Source organism: Parus major, chromosome 4, assembly GCF_001522545.3.
Source record: "Parus major isolate Abel chromosome 4, Parus_major1.1, whole genome shotgun sequence".
NCBI classification, from domain to species: Eukaryota; Metazoa; Chordata; class Aves; order Passeriformes; family Paridae; genus Parus; species Parus major.
The window spans coordinates 3,814,435-3,839,799 of record NC_031771.1 but is presented as its reverse complement, the minus strand read 5'-3'; the positions used below and the strand labels follow the sequence as shown (position 1 = coordinate 3,839,799).

Sequence of the window (25,365 nt, the reverse complement as noted above, 5' to 3'; positions counted from 1 at the left end):
ACACCCCTGGAAACAGCTGGAGGAATTTAAGACTTCTGTGCTACTGCAAATAGTAATATTATTTGCCCAGTGGGTGCTTTTAGCAGTGTTGTTGTTTAGCTATGTCTAGCATCTGATTTAGCAAAATGAACTGCTGTGGGGCTGACGGATGTCTGAGTGAAATCATGGATTGTCATTTGGGAAAAATGATGGATAACATTCTTCACCCATTTACTTAAGGTGCTTTCCTCATTAAAAATCTATCTCAGGCAAACTGAGTGCACTGTATTATCTTGTAGCTAAGTAAAATTCACTTTTGGATTAAAAACTCATCTCTGAGTTGCATACAGAGGCACGAAGCTGTCTATATTGCCAGCTTTATCTTGTGAAAGACAGAGGGACCAGAGCAAGGAGGGCAGAATCATGAAAAAAACACAGAAAACACGGGCTCCTTCCTCCAGGGAAGTGCTATTTGTGTTGCCTCCTATAGATCTTACAGTAAGGCCAGCCAAAGCCTCCTGCATTTCAATGATTCTGTTGGCTAACACCAACCAGTTCCTTACCTTCTTGCCTCTGTCTGCTGCCTTTCCTAGACCTGCATTCAGCTGGGATTTTTGGGAAGCTGGAGTTATCCTGTAGTTCTGGGGTGGGCAGGCTGTAACCCAGTGGGGTCTGGCAATGCTTCATGCTTCCAAAGCCTGAATTAATAATACCAACACATTATAAACTGACCACTGCAAGCCATTTCATAATAGCACACAAAAGTAATTTCCCTAATACCTTTCTATCCAGGGAAAGTGCTCTTTATATCTCATGGAAAAATGGCTTCTCTCAGGCTGCAACACCCTTCTGCTAATTCAGGGCTCACAGGACTGAGGTAATACTGAGGGAGAGCTTCCAGAATTTTGCCATCCTCTGAACTCAACTAGAGAAGTGCAAATACCAGTTTGCCAATTACCAGGCAGGGCATTTCCCCTGCCTGCTCACAGATGAGCTGTCACAAAAACATATCAGTTCTGAATGTTTCTCACTGGAGCATCATGTAAACACTTGCAGGAAGGGAGAAGCAGGAAAACTTTGAATTATAAACAAAAGAATTTGGATAACCACAATCAAGATTTTAAAAACTGCGCTTGCAAATAAGCACAAATAAAATATTTCCACAGACCCAGGAATTCAGATGATAAAGTGCTCAGAAATGTTCTGCCAGAGGGCTGTGTTTTCCCCTTCAAGAAGTTTTGATACATCAGCAGCCATATGCTTTAATTTACTGGCTTATGCTAATTTCAGTGACATTTTGCTTCTGATGAGAAAAATCTAAGTGATCTAAAAATCTATGTGATGTTGCAAAATGAGTTTTCACTTAAAATATATAATACATATGCACAAACAGATTTTGGTTCTGTCAAAACTTCTCCAGCAATACAATAACAACAGGAAAATAAGGAGCTGTGAAAGGAAAAGAATGAACTGCCACTGAAGGAGACTGGGGCTTGGGGTCATGGAAATCCTTCACTGTTTTTGAACAATTATCTTTTCCATTGGCCAGGCAACATTATTGCTTTTGGTCAGCATGTAGGGACCAGATGTGCATGGTCTGGATTCTGCCTCACTGAAATGGAATGGATTAAATCATCTCATAACTTCCAATCACAAATTTCATTGGTTTTATGTTTTCTGTAGGAAATAATCAAATTCTTGAGTTACTGATTTCACAGACCAGCTTTTTGGAGCTACTCCATTAAAACAATGTTGATTACAGAGTACTCTGAGTTTCTCTTTCCATATAAGCTGGAGATATTAAAATAGACATGATCAAATACAGGATACTATGAACAAATTAAATTATGTTGTATTTATGAGTCTGCAGTACATTATTTATGCAGGCATTAGGAAAACATTTGGGAAATTCCCCAGGTCAAGCTGGGATGCCAGACTCTCTGACTCTAAATTATAGTGCAGGTTTTGATACTCTGTAGGTGACAATCATGGCCAGGTCATCAGCAGCAAGTCTCCAACCAGCTTCCAATGAAAGATTCATAGACTTGAACTGATCCTGGCTTCTGATCCCGGTTTCAAACCTGTGGAGTCTTTCAATGTATGGCTTCAAGCAAACTTGCTGCTATTCTAAGCAACTTTGGATATCAATACTTTTGAGAATGAAAAAGGGAAATTGTCCTTTGACCCTGATTTATGAAATAACTTGCACTCTTTTTAACCCATAAAGAGTGCATTCATTTTTGTCTTACGGAAAAAGCCAATTATGACATTTTTCCAGGGATGTTCTTTCCAAGGAGGTTCAGCTGCTGCCATCTATTGATATATATTGTGAAGGGTCACTGTGAAAGTGCACATCTTCCCTGTACCTTTTCTAAGAGGACTGTAAAATATCAGGGGTGAGAAAAGGACACTGAAAGAATGCTTCTCCTTCCTAGCAGTGAAAAGCAGGAATTTGGAACAGGAAGAAAATATCAAGAATAGTTTGAGGGTGGTGTAAAGGCATATGTAGATTGTATTTTACAGGTAAATTTTCCAACAAGAAGGAATGAGATGTTCATCTCACATGTATGGGATGATCTGTCACTAAACTGACTTCTCTAAAAACCAGTCTGAGATGTGTAGCTGTGTTTTCCCCACTAGCTCATATTTAGATGAGTTGGTCAATGTTCAGCTCCTTAACATCAGCCCAACCTCACTGGACATGCAAATCATCCAAGCCTTTGGACAAGAGCCTACTTCCAACCATCTGTGGAAGGAATGCATTGACCTGAATTAATTACCTGAAATCAAGCCAGTTTTTTAAAGGGATGAGACCAAAGCAGGAGATGCACTGAATCTGAATAAGAAGTGAGTTGTGACTTCCAGCAAAGCCCTGACTACATGACAGGGAGCAAATTGTCAAGTTGAGGAAAGCAGCTTGGATGGAATTACTTCATGGGAGTGGAGGAGAAAACAGGGAAGAGACCAAGGTAGAATTTTGTAATTTCCTGTTGCTGTGTATCCCAGCAAAACACTGCCATCCCTCAACCCTTCTTTTGGTTTCCCTTGTGCTGAGCAGCAGACAGTCATTATCTCCTCCAGTCTAAGACCCAGGGTCTCACAGCTGTATAACAGACCTAAGGGCTTTTTCAATGCTGTGGCTTTCCCTTTCACAAATAAACAACTTTCATGAACATTTCTTCTCTCACTGCCTCTTTCACCTTTGGTCTTGAAAAAATAAGAATTTCTCCCTTCTGAAAATGAACTTACTTTGTCTAAACAGAAATCTGTTTATTAATTTGTTTTCAGCTGGAATACAAAATATCCACTGCACACTTCCTGCACTATGTCAGCATCTTGCTAATTACCTAAACAACACTTTTTTTTGTTTTGGTTTTTTTCAATGAGACGTACTGGGGAGAGGCAGAGTCTGTCTTTGGTTACTCATTTCATTTATTCAAATTACAGCTTCCCAACCCAATGCTGCAAAAAAAAGTGCTCCAGGGTAAATCTGGATGTCTGTTGTGTTAGGAACCCCTAAGTATAATGCAATTAGAGCCATGCCATGAATGACTAACACTTTAGAAGCAATTATTTCACAACGAGGTGAATTTCCACCTCACAACAAAAATTTCTCAGATTTTTGTGTGCTGGTGCTAAGAAGATTAGAGAGATTAAATAAGCATTTAATCATGAAGGGAAACCAAGAGCGATCTTACTCCAGTCTGAGGCAGCTGGACTGGGGATGTCAGGGCTGGAAGGTAATTGAGGACTGGAGGCTCTTCAGAGCTTGTTGATCCCGTTGTCCAGGGTCAGGCTCTCCTGGATGACAAGACCAGTGCAGTGCAGTGTGGTACAGACACGATGGACACTGAGAAAATGAAGGGATTTGGCATTAACAAGCCCATTAGCTGCTCTATAAGGGAGTCCTAAAGGCATGGAAATCCCATCTGATGTCAAGGCTGTTCCTCAGGGAATTACAACCACCTATTGCCTACTAGGAATACACATGTCTTAAGCATTGTTACCCAGGTTGGCTGATTTTTATTTATACTATTGCAGTACTTTGCCAATGGGTCAACAGCTGAGTTACAGCTCACAAAGCTGATGGGTTTCCTTGTGTGAAATATAGAAACAAAAATAAATAGTGCATTATTGCTATTTGCATCTCCCCTAAAATGTTATGGAAGAACAATAGGTCTTTTCCACTTGAAAATGGAGCTCCACACTTCTGGGGTGGCATTCTCATTGCAAAGACAGCAGGCTCACCACAGGCCCCTTCCTCCTCTCATTACTACCCTGTTCCCCTTTCCAAACAAAAGTTACACTAGTTACTATTGTAACAGCCTGCACATAATCTGCTGAGAATAAATACCCATGTAATGAGCCTGAAATGATATGGTAATTTCTTAATTCAAAATAATTACATGGCTATTTGGGCCCTCCAAAATAAGGTATTACTTATTCAGCCCAAACAAATTGCTGTTTGCCCAGGTTTTGAACTCCGGTAAACAGAAGTGCAGCAGTCATCCGCATACTGAATCCTGAGACAATTTTATGTTAGATGTTTACATACACGGAATTGGAAACAAATATTTGTCAAGGCAACAAGCAGCTTTTAGCACAACCAAGGGGAAAAAAAAAACCAAACCAGAAAGCCCTTGGAAATAGGACTGAAAACATGGCCAAGTCAGAGTGCTACAAGGGCACCAGCTGGCTCCAAGTCACCCAAGTGCCCTCTAAAACATCTCACAAGCTTGAAAATGTTAGATAAGAGGATGGGAATTGTTTAGTTTATTTTGGCTTGTCATTTGTGTCTGAGTTGAGTGCCTATCTCCCTGTGTCACCTGGAGATGCAGATAGGAAAGCCACCACAGAAATGAAAATGGAAGGAAGAAAGGAAAGGAGGAATGAGGGCAGACAGACCTTCAAGCCATTGATTTCAGCCAGCTTTCCTCGAGTCAATAAAACATCTTCCACTGGCTTTGATGAGGGCTGAGCAGGCCTAGACTTCAGAGCATTAATGAAAGATTTAAAAATCATCTTGTGAGCACTAGTAGAAGGTGCTCCATGAATGTGAATAATGCAAGCTGGAGTCATGACTATTGACTTCTCAAAGGTAATTCCCTGCTCTCAGACCACACAAAGCTCCCATAACGAAGGACATGGAATTGGACTGATGCTGCTTTGTGGAGGAAGGCAGAGCCCTTCAACACCCAGAGTGGGGATCAAGTACCTGACAGACACCCACTGAGTGAGGCACATGAATGGACTAAATTGAGTGGGCTACTTTTCTTCTGAGATGATTAAATATTTGGGCCTGGAATGAAAATGAAATCCTCACTTGACTTTCTACTCCTCTATTACACAGCTACACTTCAAACACACTGCATTGAGTCTCATACCTGTATTTATAATTTTGGGAAGCAGACATAGATTAAAGATCTGCATGCCATTTCCTACTTCCAGGGATAAAAAATAATGAAATGAACTGAAATCAGGTCTGTCCTGATAAAGTACATCTTGGATGAGACATAAAACTCAGAAGCCAATGCTTCTACTTAAAAAAGTAAGCAAACTGAAAAGGCAGGAGTTTCAGAGGCTCTCAGACTAAAAAGAAATAATATATACTCTATTTTAACAAAGATTGGTAACTTACAGCAGGGTGGTCCAAAGGGTATGACTGTTGGGCTTCCAGAAGTATTTCACATCTGCTAAGAGTCATCTGATGTTCTAAACCTTCAAGAAAGCAAAAAACACATAATTACTAAAAATACTAAAACTTTGTATGACTTAAGTGGTAGCATTCAGTTTAATGCATACTTTGAAATTTTTGTTTCAGCATTAATTGTCTCTTAATATATTTATATACCATAGCTGGACTATTCCAACACTTCCACTTAGCATTCTTGCTGCAGAAAAATCAGCACTATACTCACTGCCTCATTTGCTGACGATGCTCAAGGTGTAATTTGGAACACTTGACCTTAGCAGAAAAATTGCAGCTTTCTATGGCATCGATAGATTTGTCATTAAAAACCCTCAACACTGTTTTGCATCGTTTGGAAACAAGCTGCACCTAAGATTACAACACAACACTACGTGCTGTGCTATTTATGTAATTGTTTTCCCAGAAAACACCTGCTTTTCTCTCATTATTTGTATTTCTCATGGCTCAGGAAGCAGATAGGTGCAGTAGAAGGCTGCTTTCCTGGAAGCAGTGTTGTGCTTGCTGTCTCTGAGGTTGTGTCAAGAGGCTTCCAGCATCCTACAGTCCCTTCCTATGGCCAAGTGCCTTCAGGCTGCTTTCTGCTCTTTCATGCCAGGTCAATTCAATTCAGCCTTGCTCTTTGCTGCCTTGCCATTCTGCACACCAGCATTGTTTAAGGTGCTCTGGACACTAAATTAGTTGCACATTTGCATGAGAACGTTGTGAAGCTCTCTTCACTTCTCTATATGGATTCTTTTAAGCACCACAAGAGGAGGAAAAAAAAGCCAACCCCAACATTCCAAATTCAGGTACAAGCAGCAGTGCATGCAGGTGCTGTTGCCCATTTTGAGTGATGATGTCCAGATTATTTTAAACACATCACCTAAAACGTTGGCTTTCATTCTAATGTGTCATTATATCCACTCAGATAAATTCATTTGTCCATCTCAATGATATTGCTTGTTTCAGCTTGCTTGGTTTTAATTTGGGCCTGAGCTGCTCTGTAATCATTTGTTCAAGTTTATGACATTACACATTGTTGACTAATAGCTTCATTTTGCTGAGTTTCCATTTATTACTGTCAGTATTACAGCAGGATTTAAATTTTTGTAACTTGCCTATCCTAGCATGAATGTCATTTCATTGACGTTTAACACTGATCCTGAAGGCTTCTCTTTGACTGTTTGTCACCCCAAGATCAAATACTTTCGCTGCTGACTTTTAAAATCAATTATAATCTTGCAGGATTTGGCTCAGAGGATAACCTAAAGTGAAAGGCAGGGAGTCTTAGGAGAGAAAGTTTCCAACATGAGATTGATTTTTCATGTGCAGAAACAAAAAGGTCTGCTAAAGGGAAAAAAAACCAAATAAATCCAAACTCCCCAAACCAAAGAAAAAAATCCTCAACTCAGAGTCAAGTCTTTTCTATGACACTTGAAAAATATGTGTAAATCTGGTTTTCAGTCACTGAAATTTTAGAATCTGGTGTAAAAGAATTAAATATGCATCCATATTTATTTAATTTTAATTTAATTGAATCAAATATTTATTAAATATTATGAAAACATGCACTTCAGAAATATTTAAACTACAATTTATCATTTTAAAAACAATATTCCTCTCTCTGCTTTCCAGTATTCACAGTTTTATAAACTGGATCTCCAAGTTCAATAAAAATATTGAAGCAAAACCAAGTGCTGTGCTGGGTGATTTTCCATCAATAGATAACCAGACAAAAGCCTTCACTTTCAGAGTAATTCCCTGTCTGTATAAATGACAAATACAGATTAATGGAATCCTCAGAAAAAGAATAATACAGTATCTTAATGGAATGAGCAAATGTTGCCTTGAAAATACCCTTTCACACTATGAACCATAATTGTTCTTTAAAATCCCAGTGAGAGCACACATTTGCCTCCCACTCTGAATTAGGCTGAAGAACATTTTAAAGTACCAAATTTGAAAACTGCTGAAGGAATTATTCACATATGGCTAAGCAGGAGGGCCACTAAAACCAGATTAAAACTAAATGTATTTTAAAGGCAGATTTTAACAGCTTATTGAATAATCACATAAAACAGACATGAAAACGCACGATTTTGTGTAGGGATTCTCTGTGATTGCTGTTGTTTGCCCAATAATTGGGAGGATCTGGGAGAAAGGCAAAGCCAGGAAGCAGAAACATGTGAGGGGAAGTAACACTGGGGAAGGTGGAGGGGCTGCAGACAGAAAAGTTGCCCAAGTTAAGGCAAGGCCAGATGGGCTGGCAGAGAGGCTCAAGGTAATAGAATTGCTTACCTGGGAGCGTGTGTGAGCCAGGATGTGCAGGATTGCCCTTTCCTTGTCTTTCCCAGCTGCACAATGCTCCAGGTATCCTGTCCCCAGCCCTTCTCTCTCCTCCCCATGCTGAGAACCTCCCTGTAAATGAGAAAATAGCCATTACAGGAGCAAGCCAGCCTCTCCTGGGGGACACGGGGTGACCTTTCCAGATGCATCAGTTTCTGAACTATTAACACACAATTTTACCCAAAAATGGCATCTCAAGGGATTTTCCTAATGCCAAAGTTTTCCTCAGAAAATTCAGTATTGGGGTCTGCTTTAACCACAATTTATTATATTAAACAGAACAACACATTTTGCTTTAAAAACAGTGATTGTCAACTGCATTTCCTTAGAATATTTCCACCTGGGAATTCAGACATTTTTAGCACAAGAACTTCAACTTGCTGCAGAGTTGTGCATGTCATTATTTAGTTACACACATTCCAATTATTTCATCCTGGGAGAGGGATTTCTCAGCCCCACAGAGAAAATTGGAGGCCAGGCAATATTGGCAGTAGGAAGGCTCATGATTGAAAGAAAAGGAACCAGTTCACTTGCAGGAATGCAGTGTGTAAGAGCAATCTAAAATGCTAAATATGCCAAAATATGTTTCCAAATCAATGTTCTTTGAAATCTCCGTGTGCCAAAGGCAGATGTTAACATTTTAGTCTTCATGGAAATATAAACAAACATTGAGATATCCAAAGGGAGGAAAATGTGCAATTTTCTCTCATCTGCTTGCATCTACTCCCCATTTTAGGACAGAGCCTAAGTAATGGAGGTCCTTACCAGTGAGGCTAAGGGTAAAAGGGTTAAAAACTTACATTTTGAACTCCTCAGGAAAAGTTAGTGTGACACACATGAACCTGGAGAACCTTATCAGTGCAATGAAAATTTTACCTGGGGTAGAACCTTTGTAATTGAAATCTAAATACAGATAAATCTATGTATAATGTAACTGTTCATGCACGTACAAGACACTAAAAGCAAAATCACAAAGATGTTCTGTTGTCAGAGCTCAGCATTAATTTACTTTCCAATTCCAGTCAATTTGTTATCACAAATGCTCTCAATTAAAATGTTTTATTTGATACAGGGGGAATTAAAACAATCTTTTTATTCTGATGATAGAGATGCACTTAGCAGAATATAAAATAGTGATTTAATGGCTACTTAATGGTCTGAAGCTTTAAATGAACAAATCATAAATTAAGGCTTTTGTAGCCTTTTATGCTTTCCCCTTTGGATCCTAAAAAAACAATTTGCATTCATTATGTAGGTCTGATATAGAATACCTTGCTCCCCAGTGACATTCAGCTGCATTCCAGTATTTGTCACGAGAGTGAGCTTGACACTGCTGCTTTTGGAAGAGCTTCTAGTTTAAGGTGTGGGACACAGCCTCTCCTTGGGTCAGAATGATTTCTAACTTCTGCAGGTGACTCTGAGACTGCCTCAACACCTGACTGAATCACTCTAAATCCATTGTTTTGTCTGCAGTTCACTTCATCATTTCAGACCAGGCAGTGGGGATGGATCTTTGAAACCCCCTATGAAAACTGAGCACAGAACCTGGGTAGGTAAATGGTAAGTTTGCAGTGAGACTTTATGAAAGAAATTCCTTCCCAGAAGTGTTGGCAAGCACTGCTACTTGAATTAGATCCATGAGTCAGTCTCCTTTTCTTCCTGAGTCACTGTTGATTACAACACATGAGTAATTTAGCAGTTAGAAAAAAAAAAACCAACTTAAAAATAACATGCACTCACACATATATTTATGTGAGTATTTAAAGACTCATCTTGGGTTAAAAATAAAATTTTTGATTAAAGTATTTGGAGTGGGAAAAAAAAATCTGAAAAGAAAAAGAAAATCCCTGTTTTCTCTCTGAATATAGTCTAAACTTCTAAAACTGAATTTATTGTATTTTCTTTTCCAAATATTTAATTCAGTGTGTTCTACAAGCAGAAAGTTTTAAAATACCATCACCAAAAGGAAAAATAACTGTTGTAACAATTTGATTCCATACCCTGGGTTTTTTTTCCCCTCTTCTGGGCATTCTGTGCTAATCTCTTTCCATTTAGGCAGCTGCCAGCAGGGCATGTTCAGCTGCCCCAGTGGTGCCACAAACGGGCACTGTCTGTTTGCTGAGCCCACCCCTAATGTGGCATCGTTAGTGCTCACCCTGTTCTTACAGGCACTGTCATCTCCAGGTCATTTCTGCCTCCTGTGCACTTTCCTCCCATTAAGAAGCTGGGTTTGCAATAATTCTCCCCTGACCAATTACTTTTGGAAGCACCATTGTGCTTTTCCTCTTGTTGCTGCTCTTAGATCCATTTTCAGCTTTTTCTATGTCTAGAGCCTACCAAGATTATATAATGACAATATCAGTATCTCAAATGGTACCTGAGAGCTTACATCCTCCTATTTTAAAACCTCATTATATTTTTAAAAAATAATAAATAACCCTATTTTAATGTCACAGAAATTTATATGTGAATCCTCTGTCACAAAAAAAACCTGGTCCAGCTGCCTCTGGGACTGTCAGCACAGTAAATAGATGGCATCAACAAAACAAGCTCAACCAAACAACATAATTCTCCACTTTTCAGAGGGGAAAAAAGAACTGCAGCAGCAGCAGCACATCATGCAGTCTGATTTTTGATTAAAGATCCAAAACAAACCGGTGAAAAAACAACAAAACTTATTATTAGGCCTTCAGAAATCCATCTGCTTACACTCTTCACATCTCTGTCACCTGTTAGGGACTTTGATATTTTAAATTATTTGGTCTGTGGTAGCCCACACAAAGAAATTTGCATAAAAATCAAGTGTTACTAAATGTTCTGACCAGCATTCATTCAATTTTGCTCAATTCACAGATCTCCAGTTGTGGAACAGACTAAATTAGAGAAGTAACAGCTGAACTACTATTGGGCTGTTAATGCACACCAGTCTTGTGAATGAGTTTTCTGGAGAGGTTAAAGCTTAACTAAGTTTTTACACTAAGAAAGCCTGACTGCATATTTTGTGACTTCCAGATCACTTCCATGTGCTGTGCTTCTTTAGGCATGCAGTCCTTGCTTCTCCTAGTGAGGTAGCCAAGAAAATGTTGTGTCCAGACACTGAATGTGTCTTCAGATAGCTACTGAATTTACTACTGAGTAAAAGCAAGTAAAAGTATTTCTAAATTAAAATAATGCATGTAATGGCTCCCTAGCACACAAGATTTCTTGCAGTCAGGAGGAAATTTTGTATAATGATACACTATAGATGGTGTAATAAATGCTACATGAGAAGTCAAAATTACAGGGCTCCTCATCTGAATCTCAGGAGTACTGTGTTCTCAAAACACAGAAAATTAACCCTAAAAGACCCCAAAGCTCTCTCTAGCAAGCTGTACTTTCACAGTGAGTTTCTCACAGAGCTGCTGCTTTCTGTCTGAGTTTCTTCTCCTTTCCATCTATCTACTCTGCCCCTAATGCCTTCTACTTTGATCATTCCTCCTCCCTCTGAGTTTGGGTTATCTCAGCATCCACGTTATACAGAGACTTTTAAAGCTCTGGGACAGGTCCAAGGGGTTCAGTTATTCTGACATGTGGGTTTTATGCATGGAAAGGTCTGCAATTACCACAGTAGCTGATCCTTCAAGGGAGAGAAGATCCTTCCTGGTGACTGAGAAGAGCCAAAGTGCTCTCATGCAAACAGTTCCATTTACTGATTTACCCCAAAGTTGCTGGAATTCTTTCTGCACACTAAATATTCCTGTGTTCTGCATAGTTTTTTGCTACCTCCCAAGTTGCTTGTGAGCCAATAGAAAACACCACTGAAGCAGGTCCTACCTTAACTTTAGACCAGGCCTTTTCTGGAACAATTGTGCCATCCCAGTTCCAGGGGAATCTGACTTCCCAGCAGTGATGCTGCTCCAGCACAGAGTCAGACTATGCCTGGGAACTCCTCCCTGGTTCCACAGGGAAAACACAAGCTGCAAAATCCTGGCTCTGGTAGAATCTTGGCAGGAAATCCTAGAAATCAAGAGAGCATTGTAAAATCAAGAATTTCCATCTAAATTTTCAATATTACTATTTAATTTGCAAGTTCCCTGCCAAATACTCTTTCATGCAAGTCCATTTGCATTTTTCTGCTAAAGATTGACTCAAGAGAGGAATAAGAATATTCTAAGAAGTCACCAAACACAAGAATGGTAGAAAGCCAATTAATAGTTTAAAAACTGCCAAGGATTGATATAAACATAAGGAGGAAACAACAAAGTGCTCCAATGAAAAGTTCGGACCAAGAACCCTTTCAAACATGTTGAGGATTTGCAAGCAGATGTTGAGGTGCAGCAGAGAATACTAAAAGCATTCCAGCTCTTATCTAGCTGTACAAAAAATGTCTATTCACTTTTTAATCCTAAATCTTCAATATTTTCCATTTCTGAAATATGGAGTTTTATAACAGAGTGCATCAAGATTTTTTTTTTGATACTTATGGTAACATCAAATCTCCACTAATCAGTGAAAGAAATACATCATCAGTAATAAAAATACTCATTCCTTGAGGTACTGAGGGCATATCACTGGGAAGAGATTAAAATATCATAGTGAATATATTTTACTTGTACAGATTTCTACAATACCAGCCAAATTTATGAACAAGATAATTTCTATAGGCCGTATTTACCATTTCCTTTGCCAATTATATTGTACAATTTGGGTATTTCACTAAACATAAAGCAAAAACAAACTGTGTGCACAGACGTGTGAGTATAAACACATATGTACCTAAATCCTTATCAGTGTTTTAGAGTTTTATATTGTCAATTTTAAGGCTTTTATATCATCAGTGTTTTACAATAACAGCACAAGGGAGAACCACTCTAGTAGCTCTACACCAGGAGCTTTAAATTTGGTTAAAAACATTCTGGTTTAGGTTGTGTTTTATAATTAATATTAATATTACTGTTTTCCAATGGATAAAACTGGGGCAACAATCAGTAGTTCACAAAAAGTATTTGAAAGTCACCAGTCTAGCAGAGTTTACAAATGTCAGCATATAAATTACCAGGCACTTAAAGCAAAAAGCTACTGATACAACAAAAGAAATCATAGAACTACCTAAAATATTCTGTGAGCATTTGCAAGTGATTACTGCCAAAAAAGGGATCAGTACAAATATTCTTCACAGACACAGAAAAGACAATACATAAAATTGCACTTCAGAGCCCTGTATGTATTTCAGCTGGTGACAGGCTTACTGAAGTTTAGCTAAAATCTTCTTTTAAAAAAACAGAAACTGACATGAATACTGGAAAATTTTTATGAAGGATCTCAGGATTTTGACTGACACAGTTTTTGACGCTGATTTTAAGTTTAATATCAATATTAATGACAACTTCTGTAAAGGAAGTTACTCTGAATTGAGTATATAGAAATGGAAACACGTTCAAGAAAAATAGTATATGCTCCATCACAAGCCATTATTCAATTGAAGTGTGTTAGGCTGCTTTATTTCACAACCCACTACATAAGTTTAATTTCAGTGCTTACTACTTTTCCTGTTGTGAAAAGAAGGCAAGATTTCAAAAGTTACTGATGAACATTCAAACATGGAAACAACACAATTAGTTTAAGTTCTACTACCCTGCTCCTGTCCCTTTGTGAGGAGTAACTGAATTTAGACAGAGTGACAAATCAAAGGAAGTGCAATTAGACATTCAAATATTAAATTCCCACCAAGTTTTGACGTTGCTACTGTTGCTGTATCGCCAGAAAGCAAATTGTTCTCCTATAAATCTCTCCAATCTGTGCTCAGAGCGAGGGAAAAGATATGCTGAGCAACCAGCAAGAGATGCACTGAGCTGGATTTATTTGGGGAGCTCCACCATCAGCCAAGGCATTTGGGATCAGAATAAACACCTTGCTCAAGAAGCCTGCACAGCGTGTGCTCTCGCTGGTGCCTCCAAGGGCTCTGAAATGGCATCTGACAAGCACTAGGCTCCATTTTTCATAAATATTTTGATAGCTTCTTTCCTCAGTGATTGCTTCCCGCGAGCCTCGAGTGAATGAAAAAGAACAGACTTGCAGCTAAGTCATGACTGAATTTTTTCATGAGCTTACATAAAACAGGTGCTTAGCAGTGAAAAGAGATGTTTAATAGAAGCTGTGGGAGTATTTCTTCATTCACAGGTCCTTGTCCTTCACCAGACACTGCTGAAGCTCTGGCATTTTGGATTCTTTTAACAACAGCTCAGCACTTGGCTGGTCAGTAACTCACTCACCTGCCTCTTTTCCTAAAGGAAAAAAAAAAAAAAGCCCAAATATTGGGTTTTTTTTTTCCTTCTTCTTACAGCAGGCTAAAAATAAATTGTCATTCTTATCTTTGCAGTCACAAAACTCCATGTAAAAAAACTATATCCGAAAAAATCTTCGCTTACAGTAACTTAATTGATATGTCAATTTTGAGAGTGCTCCAGTTGTATAATTCAGGATACTACAGAAAAAGCTGAAGTCCTAGATACTGGGAAAGAATATTTCACAAACATGTCCATATCCCACTTTAGAAATTTTAAGTAAACAGGAAATTATCCACTTTTTAAATTATTATTATTTGCTTGAGAGAGTTACGAGTTTCTATCTAGTACTTGGGTCAAAAGTTTAAACATTAGTTATAAAAAAATGGGTGCTTTTTATCCAATATAAATTTTTTTGCAATAATTTTTTAAGGCAAATAGATGGGTTTCTGTCCCTGAAATTCCTTTAAGTATTGATTCTAATCCACCTACACAAAGTCCTGCATTACTCAAGGCATAACACAGTTATCACAAACATAGTTTTTAGACTTGAGAAATGCATATTTTCAAATTGATCTTCCAAGATCAAATAACAATCTAAAAAAAAAAAAGCTACAGCTTTCCAAATTGATTTCCGCTGTTCTAACCTTTTGCAAATGAGTTATTTGGTACCTTTTCCTGTTTTGCCTCCAAATATCTGCCAGGCTTGGAAAGACAGTGCACAACTGCATCATCAGGATACAGCTGTTCACTCTGAGGCCTCAATCCTGAGCCATTAACATCAGTGAAAGGTTTTTATTGATTGCAGTGGATGGCAGAACAAGCTGTATTGTACCCAGGATATGTTGCAAATTGCATTTGATGTGCTCTGGCTTTTTCCCTTCAGATACCTGTGTGATCATAGGGGAAGACAGTTTAGCTTATTTTCTAACAGATTTTTAGAAGAGAGGGCTTTTTTTTTTCCAAACAATTGCCTAAACTGAGTTTCTTCTGATAGCAAATCAGTTCTAAGGAGCAGAAATTTCTCTACTTCTGTTTCTTTTTCAGTTCATCAGCTCTCTCTCAGGGCCTCTCACAAGGATGTTCAGTAGAACCTCGAGAGACTCTGAAGATCCTGCACTGCTGAGGGGTGAAAGTGAGGTAAATGAGGGAATGCATTCATGACCTTTGTTCTTCCAAGTTCCTAATAAGCTGCTTGCAGAAAATTAATTTTTAGCTTTCCCACTGAATCAGTTAATTCCTTCCCACTTTATAAATGAGTGGGATATGTGTGAGGGAATGGTGGCTCCTGTTGCTGCCTACACAAATGTGGTACCATCCGTGGTGGGTACAGGTAACAGCACGTTTTACACAGCTCAGCAGCGACGGCAATGCCACATTCCTGCCCACTTTGCACCTGTGTTAATGCCACTTCCAAAGCTATTAAACAGGCATCTGTGCCCAGAGTGAGTCCTGCCTGCTTGGATATGAGAGATGAGAGCCACAGTCTTTATTGCTTTCCTCCTTGGGACACTGAGATCCTAAGTAGGTGCTTTTCTCGCTCATGCCTCACCTGAAGGTGTTCTCAGCTTCAACTCAGTGAGGCTTTATTGGCCTGAAAATACTCTCACTAAAGATGCCAAACTGAATTCCTAATGTCCAGATTCTCAAAGATGTAAAAGGTGAGGGACACACATGAACAGGCAACACACTTTTTGGGTTAGTCTACAGAAGTCTGGCTTGCAATTTTCCATACTTCCATTCAAATAAAAAGAAGAGTTTATGACTGCTCTAATGTTGCTTTGCTTTCTTTTCACCTGGAAGCGATAAACATGCTTACTTTGTAAACTTAATTTTGGAATTCTCAGTCCTAATCTTTTCTTGTTTGAATTTCCCTTGACTGGGTTTAAATTTCAGGATGTGATGCCTGAAAGGTCTCTTTCTGCAGTACTGAACACTCTCCAGGGACAGGGCCATAGCCAGACATATTGGGCCAAAGGCAGAAATTAACAGCAACTCCTCATGGGGGTCGTGCCCCCTCCTCCCACGGCCACCTCTGGGTTTTTGCTGATTTTTCTCATGTACTCATCCAAGTATTTTCTCCACCTCAAGTGGAGCTGCTCTGCAACTTTATTCCCGGTTGGTGGTTCCTATTTACATCTCTCACTATAATACTATTGGCTACTTCAGCACAAATTCCTCAACCTTTTGTTTTGAAAAACTTTCCAAAGCAAAAGTAAAAACTGGAATGCTGTGCCTGCTGCTCGTCATTCTGCTCTGTGATGGGCCAAACCCATCAGAAACCTGAGCTGCAACTCTCAGGCTGTATTTCCACCTACCATCTTTCTTTCACCTGACTCTGAAGTGCTTCTCCTCAGAACTGTGGTATTCTCAGGCATCAAACTGGACAACTTTCACTTCTTCTTCCCAACTTTAATATCCACTGAAGACACATCAGTGGCCTGAAGTTCTTAGCTCAAGGGCAACAGCATTTGGTTCCTGCAACTCTTTGGGAATTTTGCCACTTCATTTATTTAACTATTTTTTGGTAGAACACATCAGTCAGATGAAAACCAGTAACATGCTAAATTGCAAAATAATTTGAGTGAAGGTTTGTGTTTTAATTAATTGAAACAAAAAGCCAAAGAAAACTAGGAAAAAAGTACTAAGCCTTATCTTTTCCTTCAGTGTTACAGAAAATAATAACTAAAACAATTCTGAGTCATCCTGAATTAAAAGGCTTTAGGTTTTGAATTTAGCAGCCAAAGAGATAAATCATTTCTGAGGAGCACTGAAGAGCAGCAAAAGAAATGTTATGTTACCCTTAATTCTCCAATGTCATGTTACCCTTAATCCTCCAATGTCAACCATCCTGATTATTTTCCTTTTGTATAATTCAAACACATAATTTTTTCTTTAAAAGACCCTCTGTATATTTATAAATCATAGCTGTGAGTTGTAAGAACACACAAATAAAGAGACAATTTTGAGTAACAGAATATTTTGGCACATATGTTCATTGCATCTTTTACATTTTGCCTAACATAAACATCATTTCTGTTTCTTCCTTGGGTAAAAACTGTAGGCACACACAGAGATGGAATTTTGTGTTTTTAAGGTCTATACAAAAGAGATAGAGGCATTTGCCAAAGGTTAAATATTCCTTATCGGCTTCAACCTCTGTTATTGATCTGGAGATTTATGGCTAAAACTGAGTAAATGATGTGACCTTCAACTAGAGCTCCTTGGATTTAAAAGGTAACTTGACTCAGACCTATTTTATATTTTATTTCATTAGATATTTGTATTTTGACTTCTTACCACGTGACTTGTGTTTTGAGGGAGAGGGGAAAGGGACACATTGCAATTAAAGCTGAAAACTCACAGCACTCTCTGTCATCCAGCTCGAGGTGGGCCACAGACATTTTGGCCTGATTTTTCTTTTAATGCTTTCACAATCCCACAGAGGTCCCTGCAAACACTTAAGGTATTCAAAGGCTCTTATACAATGCAATAGGCACCTGACAATTCTGCTGACGTGTTTATTCCATAAAGTGGTGAGCCACTCTAAGAAATCTCAGCGGCCCATGGCTGCATTTTTTTAAGGAAATAAGTTGTTCTGATCGAAGATGGTTCACCTTTTAGAGCAACAACGGCTACAAAATGCCATGGTGCCACTGCAAGTCACTTTACACCCACCTAAGTGTGTGTGTGACACAACTGAGAACCAGAAAATATAATGTTTACTCACACTGACCTGGTGGCTCTACCAAGCTGAGGCAGTGATGGCTTCCAGCAGAGCTGGGGTCCAGTGGAAAGCTCTGCTCGGCCCCTTGAGCCACCCAATCCTCCAGCCCAGGGTTCCCTCTGGAACAAGGGAATATGCCATTAAAAACTCCTGTGTATGGGGAATGTGTCTGCCTGAAAAATTAAATATGTATGATGCTGCATTCTCCACAAGAGTTGGAAATGAAGTGTTGTAATAATGAAATATTAATATTTAAAGTAGAGAAGTACAACCTCAGAACACAATAAATCACACTAGAGTTTAGTCACCAGCAATAACCGTCCTGCACTTGTGGACTAAATTGGCTGATGTGAACAAGGGAAACAGGTAAGGACTCTATTTTTACTTCCACATAACTAAAAATTAATTTTAAGTTTGATTTGCCTATGACAATGGCTTGACTGTGTTTTTAATGGTTACTGCTCAGCTTAAGTGCAAAATTTGCTTATGGTTTAAAGCCAGCTCAATTATACTCAAAGAAACTTTGAAAATAAAGTTAAGAAAGAAAGGAGGTCTGGATGCTCCAGGAAGATATTCAGGTGCTGCTGTATTTATGGTAGCATTGCTGGGATTTCAAGAGATCCCCTGTCAGTGTATCCATTATCTCTTAGCTCGGGATGTCATGGTTTACACGGCACAGAGCTCTGGTTTGAGGCGGCGCAGCTGGAGGCGTTTCCCTGGCTTTGCTGTGCACAGGCCGCTGCCTCTGCTCATGCAGACAGAGGGAATTAATCCAGCACATCCTCAGCAGCAGCATTAAGGCTTGGTTTGCACACAAGAAAGGATTATTGCCAATTTAAATAATTTTCTGCATCAGGCTTATCTCAGCAGTGTGACTCCTCGCAAGTTGTCACCTCCCAGCAGTAGGGAATGAGGAGATTAGACAAGGGCAACTGTTGTGGCCACCCAAAAAATGGATGAGTAAAATTAGCAGAATTAAATCCAACAGTGGGATGGCGAGCAGCTAACTGAGGGAAGGAGAGGTTCTGTCTTCAGCTTCTTGCATAACATGAACTGAATGGATAAGAGGAAAACCTCCTGCCGACTTTGTAGTTTAGCCATCAGATTTGACAACAATTCCACAGAAATTTCACGGCAAGTTGAGATAAGAGCAACTAGAGCATGGTGTGGCTCTCAGTAATGGCTCGTGGATTAGACATATCCAGCACTGTTGCTGAGTTGGTGGTTTTAGATGTTCTGCTCTGGGCTTCCAGGGACTTTGTGCAATACACAAGTTGTAGAATCCGAGCACTGAATAAAGCTACACCCACAGAGATAGGAGGGGGCAGAAGTGATAAGGCTGAGGGAGGACAGAACCAGGATTAGACTAAAGAGACCAGGATTAACCTTGGAGCGAGAGGCAGCTACAGCTGGACTCAGCATAGCAGTGATAAAATCATCATCATTGTCACAGAAGAGAAGTGTCTGGATTTAAAAAATACACAATCAAGAAATGTCAGCAACAGGCACTCTGAAAAACAGAGAGAAAATCAGGAAGGGGAATATGGAGAACACTCTGAATGCAGCCTTTTGGAAGGTAATAGCTGTTGTTAGAGCTGTCAGCTATAAACCAGTCAGAAGACAGATGCACTTGAAATGTCTTGTCCAATAAAGATCCCAAATGTCACTCAAAATGATCAGACTATTTGTTACAGACTGTAATGGAAACATGAAAGAAGGCATGGGATGACAGAAGAGAGACAGATGGACTGTTTGCTACATGTCATTTAATATCAATCAGTGACAAGAATTTATTAACACAGTTGCTGCTTTAATGCATTGAACAAGCTTAAAAACATTCAACGCACTGGATGGTAAGTGATAATTAAAATGCACGTCACAAGGCTTCAAAAGCTGTAATAGTCCGCTGAAAATATCCAGTATAATTTATTTATCAAAAAAAACCCCAAAACCATAAGAATAGACTTCACTTGGTTTTTGAAGAATTAAGGCTGTTTCTCTACCAGTAGTCACTGGAAGGTGAACTCAACATCTACATTATATTGATGATACAGGTTTCTGCTTTTCCTTCACCTAACTCAGCTTGTTCCCGTAACTTTTAAGCATGATCCTTGCAAGGGAGCTCATGGAAGCAGGACAGAACGACTGCCAACAGAAGAGATCGAGCAGAGCTCTCAGGGAGGCAACACCAAGCTGCTGATATCTCAAACACCATGTGTTTTCCCAAGCATAAACATCTTTCTATTCATGTACCCTTATTTCTCAAAGCAGCTCTAATCCATCAGCACTGAGGAGTATCCCATGACATATATTGCTTCTAGGAGAAATCCACCCAACTATAAATACTTATTTTTGTTCCAAAATACAAGAATCTAAATAGCATTGTCCATTTTTACCATAAATGAAGAACACAAGTATATTAATACATTATATATTTTTGTAACAGTTTAAATTGTTTTATATAATTATGAAAATCCTAAATTTCTCTCAAACTGTCATCTTTTCATGGAAGTCCAGTAGCAAAAAATTCCAGCTATTTCAGTAGTGATCCCAAAGATACTTTGGTGTCAAAAGAGAGAGACTATTTCCAGAAATAAGAAACCATAGCAAGAGGATAAGGGGCCCTTTTCCATCCTGTTCCTTCTCCCACTATTCACAGCCTGCTAATGAAGCCTTTCAGCAATGTTTATACACTAAGACACTTAAAAACTAAAAGGCAGAAAACAAAATCTCAAACACGTATTCCAGTGGGATGCTTGAGATGGAAAATTTAAAACCCTTGCAATTTGCCACAAGGAGATATTTTTGTTATTGTACTGACACTGACAGAAGATTTAATGTTTGCCATCTCTGTAGAATCATTTAATCAGCTCAATTCTCTGTACACAACACCAAATCTGCCTGACAGACACTACCCTGACCCACAGCTGTGAAGAATGAGGGGAGATATATTCAAATGTACACCCAGAAATACACGAACTGAGGCTCTGGCCTTTTTGTCCAAGCCCAGTTGCTTGGCAACTCACAGAAGCTTTTTTAAGAACATTTTCTGAAAGTAAGGCCCCCCTTGTTTAAGAACAGAGTTTGGAGGTTTGAAATGGAGGAGTTTTTAGTAGCTGACAGGCAGCAACATAATTCTTAAGGAGAAAATTCACTCTCCCACTGAAAACTTTTCCCTCATTTCAGAAGGCAGGAATTAATTCCTGGTTGATGCCTTTCCTGTTCTTTTTTCTTTTCAAGCCAATACTGATCATGATCTCCTGGCATTTCCCTGCTCCTCCCCTGAGCAAGGAAGGAGCCGGCCGTGTTCACGGGCTCCGATTGCGGCTCCTCTCCACACGATCCTTCCAGGAGCTCTGGTGAGGAATGACAAACGGCGTCCATAATACGCCGCGTCACCGGAGCCCTAATCAAATTAGACTTACTGCCTTTGCAATCACAAGTGGCTCTTCATGTTTTACGTCCCAGCACAATTTGAGTCAAGTTGGCTTGCCAGAACATTGCTCCCGTCCTCATAAAAGTATATGACAGCTCTAACAAGCATTTGGGGAGCGGGCAGGTGCGGCACGATGCGGGCACGGCAGCTCCAATGAAAACACACACCGGGGCTGTTTGCCTCGCTAAAAACTGGAACTCCCATTAGCCAGCCAGACAAACACCAACAGCAATCAATTAGAGGTGATTTGAACAAGGCATTCTGCAGGTGTATTGGATTAATTCTGGTGGCATTAGCTCAGTGATGCGCTAATTCTGTGTATTCCTTTAGACAGCACAGTGTGCCTTGCCTCTGACGTTAACGGCTAGGGTTTATTTCCTACCGGGAGCAATGAGAAAGGCAAAATGCTACCAAAATTTGTTGTGCCAAATGAAAAGGCTTGTGCTCGAGTGCTTACAAAATTGCAATTCAAAACCCAGGGAAGAAAGTAGTCTGAGATATACATCATTTACTGCTTGATTAAAACACTTACATAAGTCTTGAACCGTTGAGAATAATAAGTAGGTTCTCAGCGCATGATTTCTAATCCAATTATTTTTAAGAACTGCTAGAAATATAGCTAAGCATTATCACCTTTGCCCCAAAATCATGGCAGCAACACAGCAAATGAATAATTCAGGCAAGCAGTATTAGGAATTAGTTTATAACTATTCCATGAGACTCTACTATAATGTATCACATAATAAACAGAAATAAAAAGCTAAGTTTCACAACTGTCTCACCAGGTTGACACTTTGGGATGCAGTTTTACACGGAAGGATAAATATATTATATAGGACTTGACTATTTGAAACTCATTGGAGAGAAAATTTATTATGGCTTCTAAACAATATTTGTGCTGTGCCATCTGAACGAACATTTTATAAATTTCAATGTTTTTGTAAACATTAAAAATTTTTAGCCTCAATCTGTTAGATTTCATTTCCCGATGCCTAATGAGCCTTGTTCTTCACCTTTACGATTACTGTTTTAGAGCAGGGCCAAGTTGGATCTGATACAAAGCATCCTAGCAGATCCCTCACCCACATATTTTGGTTAAATTTAGGTACCTTTACCTCAAGGAAATGCTTTGGTTTAAACTACGTGACATTTCTCACTATTCTGTATGGAATGACATACCCCAATTTGGCTACAAATTTTTACCAAAAAGAACGGAGAAAAGGAGGAACAAGCAGAGTCTAATGTTCTGAGTAAAACTAATATTCTCAGAACTATATGAGTTTTAAGCATTTGCATCCAGTGGCATACGACACAGTTTAGCAAAACCAAAACCGTCTGTGCCCGAAGGCCACTCCGGTGAAAAGAGTCCCAGTATCAATTTAAAATTATACCTGTGCTGGTACTGTCAGGGACCTCCAGATTTCTTCTTTTGCTCCACTTCTGCACAAAGAACAGTGCCCTGAAAAGGCAGCTTCAGTAAAAGCCAGCTGCAGCAGCAGGGTCAGGCAGACACTGGGTCATTACTAGATCATGTCTTGCAGCTGGTGTGCTCACACAGGTGTAAGGAGGCAAGGAAGCAGCCCTTGGAGTGGGAACAGCTTTAATGAGAGACCAAAAGGAAGAAGAAAACTTCATGTGAAAAATCCCATAACTCTGTCAACACAGCACTTGGCTTTGAAACCAACATCTTACTCAAATCCTTATTTTACAAGTAAACTGAAATTAATTCCTGCTGCAAAAACCCCACATTCCCTACTTTTTCTCTTCACAGACCTACTCACAAACAATAAAAATGCAGAAGAGATCAAAGCCAGGCTCCCTGCATTCCTCCAAACTGACCTGAGAAACCTACAAGAACTGGACAGACAGTGGCTGAGCAAATCTCAAGGAAAAAGAATGTTAGCTGTTGTTTGTACTGTTATTAGTAAAATGTACTGTTTGGTGATAACTTCTGAACAAAAGGATCAGATCAGAGCAAGGACATCAGAGGTTAAAAATGCAAAGTAATCTTCAACAGAATTAAAAACTCTAATTAAATGAAGTTGCTCAGTGATAGAAATGCTGCCCCTCAGTGATCTTTTGGAAATGTGCCGAGTTATGGTTCCATTTTTTATTCAGAAACATTGTTAGACACTTACTCAGCTTGTGCCAGTTAAATGCTAAATGCAGTGAGTTATAGCATCCAGTAGCCGCGGTTCCAAAACCCTGACTGCTTCCAGAATTTTGCTGGAAACTCTTGTGATAGTGTACAAAACTCTGAAGCACAGAAATTAGGGGATGGCTGTGTCCAGCTGTCACTGAAGTCATCGTGTAGACATCACTCATTCCACACATTACTCATGTCTCAGCCTTATTCCCTGTTTTGCACACTTTTAGAGTCCAATCACACAAAAAAGGCTTCCCTTATTTCTCACCACAGCAGGGTTAAGAGACAAAAGGAAAGGAAGGAAATCAAATCCCTCGATGACACTTCCACATTTTGGCAATTCCATTTACCCAGGGTCAAAAATTGGACCTCCAGAAATCATATTGGGGAGGACAATGTTACTTCTGTCTCTCTGAACCAGTTCCAGCCCTTCCCAACTGTTCTCTGCATCCACAAGGACTAGATTTTCCAGTAAAAATATTGAGAAAAAGCACAAAGTCCGCCACACTCACCTTCTCCAAACACTCACCTTTTTTATTACAATTGTGAGGAAAAGATGCATCATCCTTCCTGTTTTAGGCACAGATCAACTGAGAAGCACAGAAAGAATACAGAAATATTTACAAATTGCTAATATATTTTCCCATTTTAGTCCATCATTTCTTGGGAAAATGGCCTATGTCACACAGAAGAAGCTGACATGGATACTTTAAATCCACTTAACCCTGATGTTTAACAAGTGAAAACTTGAAAGTCAAACAACCTGAATAAATGCTGTTGGCATGATTTCTTTCAGGTATTTTATATGAATACACAGACAAAATTTACAGATGACCCAAATTTTTTCAGGTAGCTCAAGAGCAGGGAAGATTTGGAATAAATCCATAGTGATCTAACAAGGCAGAAAACACAAACAATCAAAGGATATGAACACTGCATATGAGCCACTGCTTATGAGCAATCAATAAGCAATTATTAAAGTTAACCCACTTCAGAAGCAAATAAAAATACTGACTTGGAAAAAATTAAAAATACTTTAAAGTCAAATTGTACTTTATATGTAAAAAAAGATTACCCATTCTCTGCAGAGGACAGAACAACTGTAGCCTGAAATTGTTTCATAAACAGTCTATCTCCCATTCAGCTATTTGATTCACTTCTCAAGTTCCAATTATTTATGTCAACGTTCAGCTGTGGAACTTGTGCTGGCTAATCATAAGTTATCTCAAATATCTGATCCCAAGCAAGGATTAATTCTATAATCATGGCAGTTCTTTCAATACTAGTTCATGTCTAGACTTTTTTTTTAAAGATCAAATCTAGAATCAAATTAATGGCTGTTTTAATTTACTCATTCTGTTCCCTGGCTCCATTTTCTTATTAAAGATGTCAACTACTATTTCAGCACTTGTCTGAGAAATGGCAATCTCTTGGGAAAATACATGTAAGTCTCTATGTGTTTCAGGATGACAAGGCACCAGCAAAATGAAAAGTTGTAAAAAGACTTCACCCTTCCCAGACTTCCGATTTCTTTGTCAAATATGACAGTAAAAAAAAAAATTAATTAAATTAACATAATTCGAAAGGATTAGAAAATACCTACAACTTAAAAAGGAAGAAAGGATTTTAAAGCCTTCTACTGAGATGTCAAGAATGGAAGCTGTATTTTCAGAGCTGCTGCAGGAGCTCTTCAGATGACATTATGCCCACACTCCCATGTGCTTACCAAAAATCAAATCAATATGCTTTGGCACGTGGCAAACACCTAATACAAGAATA

At 39.1% G+C, this 25,365-nt stretch overlaps 1 long non-coding RNA gene across 2 annotated transcripts in view; it reads right to left on the bottom strand.

Moving 5' to 3' along the window:
• LOC107203291 overlaps positions 1–24,183 on the bottom strand; it is a 55,403-nt gene extending 31,220 nt beyond the window's left edge. Inside the window, exons 1-8 of one of the 2 annotated variants that reach the window (XR_004497143.1) lie at positions 24,116–24,183; positions 22,832–23,038; positions 18,014–18,123; positions 11,828–12,010; positions 7,967–8,086; positions 5,618–5,697; positions 3,678–3,829; positions 543–677 (exon numbers count right to left, since the gene is read on the bottom strand). This is a non-coding gene — a long non-coding RNA (uncharacterized LOC107203291). The remainder of the gene's footprint in view (positions 1–542; positions 678–3,677; positions 3,830–5,617; positions 5,698–7,966; positions 8,087–11,827; positions 12,011–18,013; positions 18,124–22,831; positions 23,039–24,115) is intronic. The other variant, XR_004497144.1, reaches the window with a different exon arrangement.
• Between the last annotated feature and the right edge of the window lie 1,182 nt (positions 24,184–25,365).